Source organism: Schistocerca nitens, chromosome 5 (genome assembly GCF_023898315.1).
Source record: "Schistocerca nitens isolate TAMUIC-IGC-003100 chromosome 5, iqSchNite1.1, whole genome shotgun sequence".
Lineage (NCBI taxonomy): Eukaryota > Metazoa > Arthropoda > Insecta > Orthoptera > Acrididae > Schistocerca > Schistocerca nitens.
Genome location: NC_064618.1, coordinates 502,052,360 through 502,065,962, shown reverse-complemented (window position 1 = coordinate 502,065,962; position 13,603 = coordinate 502,052,360).

Genomic DNA, 13,603 nt, shown 5'->3' with positions numbered 1-13,603 from the left:
TGGCAGTCATTAACACAAAGATATTTTCCGCTGCGGCAAGATCTTCTTATGAAATTTCAATCACCAACTTTGTTCTCACAGTGTTCAAAAAACTTTGTTAGTGCCCACTTCGACAGGGAGAAATGATCGTCATAGTAAAATAAGAAGGATCAGAGCTCTCACGGGAAGATTTAAATATTAGTTTTTTCCGCTCGCAGTTCGAAAGTGAAGCAGTAGCTTGAAGGTGGTTCGATGAACCCTCTGCCACGCACTTAATTGTGGACTGCAGAGTAATTATGTAAATGTAGATGTATTATAGTCATTCATTTTGCGAAACTGCTGGCTAAAATATTATTCAGGTACATTAAACACGATGCATTCATCCATCACTAAAATCACTAATGCACGTTGAATGCAGAAGAAACAACGTGCTGAATGCAATCTTCCTATTGCACGAATCTACCTACGTTTCACGCGAGCTTGGTGTGACGTCACGAATGGCCAAAAGGAAGTTGAGAATACCACAGCGCCTTGCTCATACGTCTTGAAAACCGTTACTTGTCAGCGCTCATGCAGCAAAAACTAGCTGTGGGTTCAAAGGAAAGAAAATACCCACTGTCAGATAGGTATTATATTATGATTTAATTATTACATGTGGATTTGTAACGAATATTTGTGACTTAAAGAATGACATTTTTGACAGAGCATGCAATGCGTGTATTGCATTCGTGAAGAATATGCCCCTGTTCGCGGTGTTATCAGCGAATCTTATTATTGATATCATTTCACCCTAAACATTAATCTCACTGATGAACTTGCCTTTTATTTCCATGAATGCTTCTTCGATGCACCGTTTGAACAGTAGGGGAGAACGACTGCATCCCTATCTAACGAGCTATTTTTTTTTCAGCCTCTAATCGATCGCGAAATTAAAACCACAGCGAAAATCCAGTGAAACTTTGCGCAAATGCGTTGCGCCGTGTGTCTAGTATGCATTTTTCATTTTTGAGCACATAGTGAGCACGTAAAGATGCCTAAAAAACAGTGTCTCCCACTGTGAACACCTCCTGAGGGGTCTCGCCTGAATTCATACAGCCCCCATAATGTAGCTGTCATGCACTTCATTCTTCGTGACACTTGTATTTGAGATATTGCAGGTGCAACGAAGAGTTTCCCGCAGCGTTTTCGATGGGAAGGGTTCGATCACCCATTATAGAGCCCCTGTTATTTTCATCTCTTCGCTCACATGTATAGCTGGCTATGAAAAGAGCATTTTGGCACAGACAGCGAGTTGCAGACCAACGACGGGAACTGGCACAAAGCACAGGCGGCTTCCTTCTGCGACGAGGGTATTGGAAAGTTGGTGCAACACTACGACAAATTTACGCATTGTAGGCCCTGCGACATAATAAGTATCACAGTATAACATTATGCATGAACGAATATTTCAAGTTAGCTGGTGAAATGTTTATTGGTTGTATACAATAGGCTTATTTCTGCGTTAGTGCCATCTTCTAGTACAGCCTGCAATTAATACGGACAATATAGATATCGTCTTTTCGATGGTAGTTTTACGAAAAGATGTTTACAGTTTTACTTACGTCTAGGTTTTCTTAACGTACATACATACTGCATCTTTGTGTCCGTTGTTTGCTATCTTTATCTGTTGTGATAAGTTATTTATTTAACGTAATTTTGACAGCTGGTTTGAAATTTGACAGATATTTGACGAGCTTAAAACATGTTGTACGTTTATATTTATTTATATTTGTCATAGATGATGTTTAGGTTGATATCTATAGTTGGTACGTGTGTAATATTCGGGTTTTGATTCTGTATGGTTTATCGTTTCAAAAGGTCAATAAAATGTGATTGATTTTCCATGTGTATGTGAACTTCAATTTTTTTAAATATTCATGGTGAACTCTTTCGTAATTGTGTGTAATATTTGGAGTACAGCTTCTATGTTTTCTGCTTCATGATTCTGCGTTTTGAAATATAGGAATAAATGAGACTGGTTGCTCTTGCATGTTCTCTATATCCGAGTGTGAACTTTCTACCTATTTGTCTTATGTAATAAATGTCTCGTACGAGACATATGTCATGATGCATGCAATGAAAGTGCCACATCCTCACAGTGTGACTCGTAAGTGTATTGCAGTACATTATATTAAAATGGCCGATACTAAGTGGAGGCGGGCTTATCACTATAAAGCTCTCCCTGCGTCGATCGCTGATGCAAGCTTAATTCGAATTCGGTGCGATATTCTAACACAACAGCACCAAGTTAAAACTCGGAAAATTAGAGAAAATACGGTACTGCTACACAACAATATGTATCAGAGGGATTTCTTCAATAGCGACAAGTAATATTGCTCTTGCAGGCGGTGGAGATGTCCCTTCAGATTAACAGTTATCGTTTCTTCTTTGAAACAAAATGTGCGGTACAGAATAATAACCACTACTGAAGAGCAACATCCCCGCAGCACTAGACTATCCAATACCTTGAAATTTCTTTTTCTCAGCTACTCAGTTGGTACAATACTAGGTGCTCCAGAAACGTTGCGACACATTTAGAGGGGTTGTAGAAGGCGTCTCGAGGAACAAATCAAGCATAGGAACCCGTGTCCAGTCGGGTCATCCAACGACACGACAGGGCCTTGGAGATATAACCGCCGGCGCCTACCATTAGGCCACCACTTCAGCAGCAAACATGACTTTGCACGCTGATGAACCGCAGGCGGAACGTCTCGCGATGTTTTTGTTATTTAGTGATCGCAACCGATTGCCATAATCATCAGTGGAGAAGATGAGGCTAGCTGCTGCGTAGAGAGGCCTTGTCTTCTTTGAATGTGATGTCCTGTTGTCTTGGTTTCGGACACGGGTGTCCATATGCTATTTTTACTGCTGCATACTGAAAAAGTTCGACATTTTAGAGTTCCAGGAGAAAAATCAACTGCAGGTGTAAAGCTGTGCCCGAAACCGTCATCCACCAAGACAACATGGCTTCGTATTCATAGGACACGAGGCCTTCCTAAGCAGCAACTAGCCCCATCTTCTCCACTAGTGATTGTGGCAATCAGTCGAGATCACTGAATAACAAATAACATTGCGAGACGCTCAGCGTACGGTCCGTCAGCATAGAAAGTCACATTTGCTGCCGAAGGGGTGGTCTAAAGCAGGCGCAGGCGCCTATAGCTTCGACCTTCGGTAGCGTCGTTGGATGACGTTTCCGAACACGGGTTTCTAGCCTCTATTTGTTTCTCAAGACACCCTCTGCAACCCCTCGAAGTTTGTGGCAAGGTTTCTGGGACACCCTGTATATACCTGTACCCCAGCACTGAAATGTCAAACATTATCAAGAGATTGATGAAACTCTTTTTATTCGCAAATGTCTTGATAACATTTGGTGTATCATGATAGTTAGTTCATTAGAATCGATATTAAGTGACCACTATGAGCGCTAAATGATGATTCGACGTTTTACTTTCGTAGCAAAGTACTGGCACTAATCATGATTTCTTAAAGCCGAATCCAGTTAACTGTCATAATACACCAAATACAAGGAAGACATTTCTGAATAAAAGTTATTTTTTCAATTAGAATGCCTGCTGCATTTGGACAACGTTAAATTTCATTGAGATTTATGACAGTTGCGTACATACATTGACCAGATACGATTACAATACTCTCTGACTGGTAAAAAAACCTTGGGTTGGTGCATAGGTTCATACCTTTTCCCCGTAAGTTCAATAAACAAAATAGATACACATGGCAGAGGCTTTACTCATTAATAACATATTCTCCATCACTGTTTACAACAGTCTGCCTACTCTGGGTTCCGCGACTAGAGAAATCACGTGGTTTTGGGGCTAAGAACTCGTCGTGCCACGTTCGGAGTGTATTTTCGTGTTCGGAAAGGAAGTTGCTTAGTGGTTGTTCAATAGAGGGTGTAAAAGGTGAAAATATGAGTGCGCAAGACCAGGTGAATAAGGTGGGTACTGAACCACTTCCACACCCGACTCCTGTATAGTGTTTTTTTGTCAGTCTATGAGTCTGCTGGAGGGCGTTATCGTGGATTAGCATCACCTCACGCAGTCTTCCAGGTTGTCCTTCTTGGATTGCGTCTGTGAGACGTCTCAGTAGTTGACAATAAATTTCAGCAGTGCTGGTTACACCTCGATGAAGAAATTCATACTACACCACACCGTGACTGTTTCACAAGCTTCATAAGATTATCTTTTGTGTGTGCAAGCAGGTGTTTGCACGAGCTGTGTTTGGGCTCAACTATTCCTTTATTTTCCTTATGTTAGCTTAAAGACTGCATTTCGCGTCACCAGTAACGGTACAGGACGGCACTGGTCGCTATTCTTCGCGAGACGATTGATGAGAGCAAGCAGAGATGCATATAAGGCCACACGCTGATTTTTGTGATTTTGGTTTAGAGCATGCTGTACCCAACACCCGATTTTTGAACCTTCCCCATTGCATGCAAACGTCGTACGACGATGAATTGGTCACAGTTCATCACATTTGCCAGTTCTCGATTACACTGACGTAGATCATTGTGGATTTATGCTTTTAAACGACCTCCATCAAATCCTGAAGGTCATCCTCAATATGGAGAGTCAGTAATGCCAAAACGATCCTCCTTAAAACCAGAAAACCATTTTCCTGCCGTGCTCTGTCCAACGGCACTATACTCATACGTGGCGTAAATGTTTATATCCCTATGCTGCTATCACTCGTGTATTGAACTCAAACAGAAGAATATGTAGGAAATGTTCCGATTTCTACAGTTGGAACTCCATTTCTGTGTCCGCAGCTCCTTCACTGACTTCAAATGGCAATATGTAAACTCAAATAGCACGAGTAAACTAAAAATAAAAAGTGACAATCTATAAATAAACCCATAGCAACCGGAATACCAACCTGCGAAACAAAAACACCACGAATTTAGGCACCATCGTAATCCTTATCAGCAACAGATGGAGATCGCCTTTTGTCCTTTTCTCGAAGCAGAATGGTCATATTCTCTCCCTCAGAACACGTCGGTGTCTGCTATACAGGTGATTTAAATCACAAGCGCTTTTCGTGCGAGTGGTGTGGCTATTGTGAAGTAAATTTGTGCAGCACTTACTGGGGCGTGGGGTGGGCTCGCACCAGGCGGCGCTTGGCGTCCGACGTGGCAGCAGGCGCCGGCGTCGGAGGGGAGCGCTTCTCGCTGCTGGGGGCGGCGCAGGAGGCGGTGGCGACGGCGGAGGCGACGGGGGCGGCGGCGGCGGCGGGGGCGGCAGGGGTGGCGGCGGCCAGCACTGCGGCGGCCAGGCCCGCCACCACGGACCCGCGGCGCGGCTGGAACGACACTGTCGGCACAGAAGGCACACGGGCACGTCACAGCACGGCCACCCCGCTCGCCACTCTCGGCATTCGTCACTTTGCAGTTGCACATAAATCTAAGTGGCCAATTGTAACTACGAATTACTGTGAGACTGCAAAAATTATTACTGTTTCCAGTACACGTTTCGGAAAGTCACACTTTCGTCATCAGACGGACTTGTGTAACGTAACATGTTGACGGTAGTAATCATGGGCAGTGGGAAAAGCGGAACAGAAAAGAATCGAAGCGTCTCAGATGTGGTGCTAAGGAAGAACGTTGAAAATCAGGTGGACTGCTACAATGAGGAATGAGGAGGTTCTCCGTAGGATCGGCGAAGAAAGGAACATACGGAAAACGCTGAAAAGAGGAAGAGATAAGAAGTTAGGACGTGTTAAGACATAGAGGGATAGCGTCCATGTTACTAGAGGGAAATGTAGAGGGTAAAAGCTGTAGGCAGAGACAGAAATTGGAGTACATCCAGCAAATAATTAAGAACGTAGGGTGCAAGTGCTACTCTGAGATGAAGAGGTTGGGACAAGACAGGAATTCGTGGAGGACGGCAACAAAGCATTCAGACGAATGATGCCTCAAAATAAAGAAGTAATAAAATTTAATAATTCCATTGACTGTCATGGATACAGTACAGCCTTACTGCTCACGCAGTGGGCTCGCCGTCTGTCACACCGCCAGGCTGTTGACAAGAAAATTATAAATCAGATAAAATAAAGCTATTTTACTTGATCTTTATTTATACATGTTCCTTAGAGATCGCCGGCCGAAGTGGCCGTGCGGTTAAAGGCGCTGCAGTCTGGAACCGCAAGACCGCTACGGTCGCAGGTTCGAATCCTGCCTCGGGCATGGATGTTTGTGATGTCCTTAGGTTAGTTAGGTTTAACTAGTTCTAAGTTCTAGGGGACTAATGACCTCAGCAGTTGAGTCCCATAGTGCTCAGAGCCATTTGAACCATTTGAACCTTAGAGATCAAAATTAGAAAAAAAAGAAAGAAAAATAAATTAGGTTGCCGGCAGATCCGTCACACTTCATTGAGTACGGCCGGTCTGGCCGATCGGTTCTAGGCGCTTCAGTCTGGAACCAGGCGAATGCTACGGTCGCAGGTTCGAATCCTACCTCGGGCATGGATGTGTGTGATGTCCTTAGATTAGTTAGGTTTAAGTTGTTCTAAGTTCTAGGGGACTGATGATCTCAGATGTTAAGTCCCATAGAGCTCAGAGCCATTTGAACCATTTGAACTTCATTGAGACATAAGGAAGCAGACTGCTGCAAGTTAATTATCCACAAAAAATTGCAAACAGGAAATAGCTGTGAGCGAAAGGTATTCTACGAGCGAAAATAATACTGTATACTGTTTATTGAATAGGCGAATAGAATTGAGAATGGAGATACGTAGCAATCAGTGCGTCTGAGAATAACATGGAGGGCAGAGCCATTTCTTGCAGGTTTCACAGAATGTGTCTATATTCTTCACACGTTTCAAAGCTTCAGACCTTCCAAGAGTTCCTTCAAGTAACGCACTATGTTTCTCTTTCGCGCTTATCTGTTTCTGTTATCTTTTCCTCTCAACCGGTGACCTTTTGTATTTCGTAATGTCAGACCATTATTCTGTGGTTATCTTTGTTGGTTCCTAGAACACGTTGAACTAGTTATGATACCCGACTTCCTGCACAATGCATCAACTGGACCAACAACTGATGATAATACATCGCCACCCAATATCCGAGGCCACGATCATCTGCAGTACACGTTTCATCAAAAAGCCCCATGTGGCTTAATTCCAAACTTTTACGAAACTCCCTCTCGCTGACACGCCTCACAAGTTGATCCCTTTTTCAAACTTCAGCATCAGGCATGATGTCTTCAGTTATTACTTTTTTACTGTTAACTAGCTATAGGAAAAACCAACCGATTAAAACCAATATTGGTATTTTAGTTCTGAATAACCAGTATTTTTCGGTATTTGTTTAGTCTCGGTTATAAGAAGTGCGTTTTTATTTTTGTACTAATAACCGAATAAAAAAAGATATCAATTAGCCTTCGCAGTAATGCTGAAAGTTTTAATTTTTAAATAAACCTTTTTAGAAAAAGGAATGATTTTTATTCGTAAAATTTGCATTTATGTGAAACATGAAAATGGGAGAAACGATCAGTGATACTTTAATATCAAAGCCGATACAAACGAGCGATGAACAAATGGCATAAGAATTGGTATAGCACTGCTTAGACAATAACGTCCCTGTTGCTGTGTGTCGTGGCTTAAGGTACGCGTGTAGCTGCAGTGTGCAAGACTTTTCCCACTTGGCCTATAAAGTAGTTTCTCGTAGTCGGTGCCGGACACCCGCTCTATTACAGAACGGCACCAATCCCAGTCTGTAAATATCTTTATGAAGGGACGTAGCAATGAAGTACAATGCTTCATTTGCTTTAAAAGATTTAAGATTTGTCTGCCATTTCTATGAAATCATAAAATAGGAAGGAAATTATGGTAAAAGAATGAATTAGAAACTTAACAACAATTCATTCACGGTATACAATAAAAAACAACGCAGCTGATCTTTACTGGTACAGTTCTCATTATTTAAATCATGAATGATATAGTTGTAGACTTTCCCGAAACATATAATATGATGAACGAAACTAAGTTAACATTTTAAGACTACCTCTCGTAGATACTCTCCCATCACAAGCATTTTTACATTTGGAGAAGCATCATATGTCGCTTGCCGTCAGTGTGAAGAGAAAAACAAGACACATAGAGTGCTACTCTGGTGCAAAAATAAAAAAAAATGGTTCAAATGGCTCTAAGCACTATGGGACTTAGCATCTCAGGTCATCAGTCCCCTAGACTTAGAACTACTTAAACATAACTAACCTAAGAACATCACACACATCCATGCCCGAGGCAGGATTCGAACCTGGGACCGTAGCAGCAGTGCGGTTCCGGACTGAAGCGCCTAGAACCGCTCGGCCACAGCGGCCGGCAAAAATTAAAAAAAGAAAAGAAAAAAGTCGTCTGTATCTCGGTATATATTCGGATTAGCGCCAGTCTTTATTTTACCAATCCCTGGCCACAATTCGTGTAAGATATTACAAATAATTTTAAGAAGGCTAAAGTTGTTTGAAGTGAAAAGCTTAAAAGTCTCAGCATGTATTTAATTGCAGTGAGAGTTTGTAGTTCCCGACGGACATCGTACACGGTAGCCCCAGATTGGTTTTGTAATTCTGGAATCGATGTTAACATTCGTTTCAAGTGAATGTAATTTGACCTCTAAAACCTGAGGGAAAAATAACGTAGAAAAAGAGTGCAACTATAATTACACTTCGCATCATTGTATATGTTGACGACAAAGAGTCGGTTATATTAGCCGAGAAGTGATATCGGAATTGAATAAAGATATGAAGCAACTTTAAAACTGAATACATAATGAACAGTTTTATTGTTCCACTGTAACACTCAACTCCAAAAAAGATGTCCCTCGCACGTATTTCTTATCGACAATAAAGTAGGATAAATGACAGAGACGACTAAAGCTGAGGGGGAAAGGATATCAGTGATAAGATTCGCTGAAGAATCGCTGTCCTCCGCGAAAGTGAAGAAGAACAACAGAACGTGTTGAAAGGAATGAACAATTTAATGAGTACAGAAGATAGACTGAGAGTAAATCGAGGAAATACGGAATTTAGGAGTTGCAGAAATGAGACAAACGATAAACATAACTTCACAACTGGAGACCTCGAAGTAGATGAATTTAAGGACTGCTGCTTCCTTGGAAGCAAAATAAAATAAGGTGGGTGAAGCGAGGAGGACAAAAATAGCAGATTAACGTAAGAAAACATAGCATTTCTGTCCAAGGGAAGTATGCTAATATCAATCATCTGCCTTAATCTGAGGAAAAAATTTCTGAGAATGTCCGTTTCGAGTACAGCACTGTTAGGTAGTGAATCATGGACTGTGGGAAAACCGGAAAATAAGAGTATGTAAGCGTCCGAGAAGTCATAGTGTGGAAGGTTGCTGATAGTTGCCGGCCAGAGTGGCCGTGCGGTTCTGGGCGCTACAGTCTGGAGCCGAGCGACCGCTACGGTCACAGGTTCGAATCCTGCCTCGGGCATGGATGTGTGTGATGTCCTTAGGTTAGTTAGGTTTAATTAGTTCTAAGTTCTAGGCGACTGATGACCTCAGAAATTAGGTCGCATAGTGCTCAGAGCCATTTTTTTGTTGATAGTTAGGTGAACTGATAAAATAAGAAAAGAGGTGGTTCTCTGCAGAATCTGCGAAGAATGGAAGATATGAAAAATACAAGAAGAACGGACAGGATGATAGGACATATGTTAAGACATCAAGAGATAAATTCCATTGTACTAGAGGAAGCTTTGGAGAGGTTGCGAGTGCTACTGTGAGACGAAAGGTTAGGCTTAAGAGAGGAATTCGTTGTCAACCAAATCGAACCCGCCAGAAGACTGATGATTCAAAAACAAGATCACGTACACAAATCATTAATGTTACACAACTGTACATGATATCTATTGTATTTTTTTCACCATTTTGTAGTGTGCAGATTCAATCTGTCAGCATCGACTGTGGGTGGTCTCAGTTGTGGCTGCCATTATTCCTTCTTTTGGCTCAAAAAGTTTCAGAGCGGAGAAAATTTGTAATTCAGAGTGTGCCTTATCTAGTGAATCACATGGATTTTCCAACAAAACGTACCTTACATACATCACAATTGTAATTACCAAACCGAAACGTTTGTGATATCAGCTAGTTCACTCATGTGAGGTGCGATAATAAAGTAATGAGACTAATTTTCTTTGCAAGATGTGGCAACCCTGCAGGCTTGCGTAGGCACAATATCTTTGAATTTGATATATAAGCTGCTTCTAGTCCAAGCGGCACATCGATGCAACTGCTCAGTCGTGAGTTGTGCTGTAATAAGTTAACACGCATTTGTGTCTCTCGTCACGGAAATGGAACCCCATAATATTGCGCAACCGTATGCCATTTCTTTTTGCGTTAGATTGGGTGAAAACGTGACGACAACTTACGGTAAGTTTCAGAAGGCTTTTGGAGAGGAGGTTATGTCAATAGCTCAAGTTTTTCGTTGGCATAAAATGTTTAGTGAAGGCAGAACGAATGTTGAAGATGAAGACCACAGTGGACGACCAACAACCTCACGGGCAAATGTCAACTTGGCCAGGGTGCGGGTGCGTGAACTCGTACGATCTGATCGAAGATTATCTGTGAAAATGATTGCAGAAGAACTGAACATCAATCGAGAAACGGTCTGGCTAATAATAACTGAAGATCTTGGTATGAGACATATTTGTGCAAAAATGGTCCCCAAAAATCACACACCACAACAGCGAGAAACACGGAAAAATGTGGCAGCAGATCTGTTTGAGCAAACGGAAATCAATCCAGAATTGTTGAGCCGTTTTGTCACTGGTGATGAAAGTTGTTGTTTTCAGTACGATCCGGAGACAAAACGCCAAAGTTCGCAATGGTGCTCAAAGGGATCACCCAGACCAAAAAAAGCTCGCATGTCAAAGTCAAAAGTGAAATGCACGTTTATGTGCTTCTTTGATTCCAAGGGAATTGTTCATAAAGAGTGGGTGCCTCCTGGATAAACAGTTAACCAATATTACTACAAAGAAGTTTTAGAAAGACTTCGTAAAAAGAGTTCTTTGTGTCCGTGCCAACATTGCTGATAATTGGATTCTGCATCACGATAATGCGCCATCCCATACTGCTCTGTCAGTATAGCAATTTTTAATCTCAAAACAAATTTCAGTACTACCACAGCTACCTTATTCACCAGATATCGCTCTGTGCAACTTTTTTCTATTTCCAAAAGTCAAAACGGTGTTCACGGGACACCATTTTCAAACAACACAAGATGTCCAAAAAGCTGTGACGAGGGTCTTGGAGGATATTACAGAAAATGAGTTCCAGAAATGTTACCATCAATGGCAGAAGCGCTGGGAAAAGTGTGTGCAATCAGAAGGGAACTACTTTGAAGGAGAAAACACTAAACTTGACTAAAACGGTAAGCAACATTTTTTTCACATCAGTCTCATTACTTTATTGTCGCACCTCGTACACATTGCCTGACAAAAAAAGTGGAGCACTTAGAATATATTATGGTATCAATGTAATTACGTATGTTTACACACCAGCACTGGGTGTATGAGTCATTAGAGATGCAGTTCTCTGTGACATGTAGAGCTGCCACCAGAGAGCATTAACGTTGTTCATGTTTAGTGTTGTTACAGTGCTTATTATGGTGTACAAAGATCGCGAACAGCGTCAGATGTGGAGTGATGACTGTGAAGAACACGGAGCTGCTACGTACTCATTTGAGACAGTGTTATCAGTACCTGACAGTTTGAAAAGGGCCTCATCTCAGATCTCCATGTGGTCGGCTGGTCGGACCCAGATTAGTGTGCGGCATTAGGATGTGACAGTGGCCCAGAGTTGGCCTGCGTGGGAACTTGAAGGGAGACATACTCGTCAAGTTTCCGGTAACCGTGTCTGACCACCGCAAGAGACAATAGCCGTATTGAGCACAAAGCACGCCGTTACCCTGCCTGCACCTGCCATACGAGATCAAGTAACGGACGCCCTGCGATATGCTTTGTCATCCCACACTATCGGTCGACCGAGCGAAGTGGCGCAATGTTTAGCACACTGGACTCGCACAAGGGACAACGACGGCTCAAACCCGTGTCCGGCCACCCTGATTTAGGTTTTCCGTGATTTCCCTAAATCGCTTCAGGCAAATACCAGGATGGCTCCTTTGAAAGGGCGCGGCCGATTTCCTTCCCCATTCTTCCCTTATCCGTTGGGATCAATGACGTCGCTGTTTGGTCCCCTCCCCCAGATCAAACAACCAACCAACTACTGGTCTGAGACTATCAGCAGCCGGACCAGGGACCCACCGTCCCAAGCGTAGGCTGCCATTAACACCACGACACGAACAGCTGTATTTGAAGTGCTGCCGTAACCGGAAAGCATGGACTGCTAATGAATGGCGTCACATTGCGATCAGCGATGAATCGTGTTTCTGTACCACCCTGGATGACCATCGTCGGTGACTATGGCGGCGACTTGGGAAAAAAATCCCACACTTTCAGTGATTTGGAGAGATACATCTGTGTTACTCCTGGCGTAATTGTGTGGGGGGTCCATCAGATATAACTTCAAAAAAAAAAAAAAAAAAAAAAGGTTCAAATGTCTCTAAGCACTATGGGACTTAACATCTGAGGTCATCAGTGCCCTAGACTTAGAATTACTTAAACCTAACTAATCTAAAGACTTCACACACATCCATGCCTGAGGCAGGATTCGAACCTGCGACCACAGCAGCCGCGTGGTTCTGGACTGAAGCGCCTAGAACCGCTAGGCCACAGCAGCCGGCCAGATATAACTTCAGGTCGTGGCTGGTAGCGACTGATGGAACTCTGGTAGAACAGTGGTATATCACAGGCATCCTGCCTTCTCATATATTACCTCTTATGAGACAGCATCGTGGTGCCATTTTTCGACAGCACAATACTCTTCCACACATGACATGTGTCTCCATAGACCGTCTGTGTGATGTGGAGGTACTCCCATGTCCAGGAAGATTCCCAGGTCTTTCCCCGGTAGAACACGTGAGGGTCCAGCCAGTTCGTCAACTCCGTCCCAGTGCCCTTACCCAGGAAATCATGGACTAGTTACAACAATTGTGGGCCAGCTTGACTCAGGAGAGGATACAGCTGCCATATGAAAGCCTTCCCAACCGAATCGCTGCATGCATCTTATCCAAATATTGTACAACGTCGTACTGATATTTGGGTTCATACTACCAAGTTCTTTGCAAATTAGATTTTGTAATCACTGAAATAACATCACATACGCACTAAATCCATGAAGCGTCATTCGTTTTCTCCTCCAATTATGGGTGCCTCACTTTCTTTGTATTCAGCATACAGCATATTATACACGTTCTTGACTTTTTCACCTGGGACGTTCTTTGCATGGATCCTATTAGAAAAGTATGTGCGACGCTGGCCAGACAGCATGGTTCGATACCCAATAGCCGCAGTTCAGAAATCTGCGTAAGTATCGGGTGATAAAAAAATGGGCGATGACTCTTCCGTTTTTGCATGATTATTATCTCCCAGAGCCAATACTTTTCCAAGTACTGATTATTTCTTTTTTCTAATCGTTCGTTTTTTTTTAATATTCGTCGT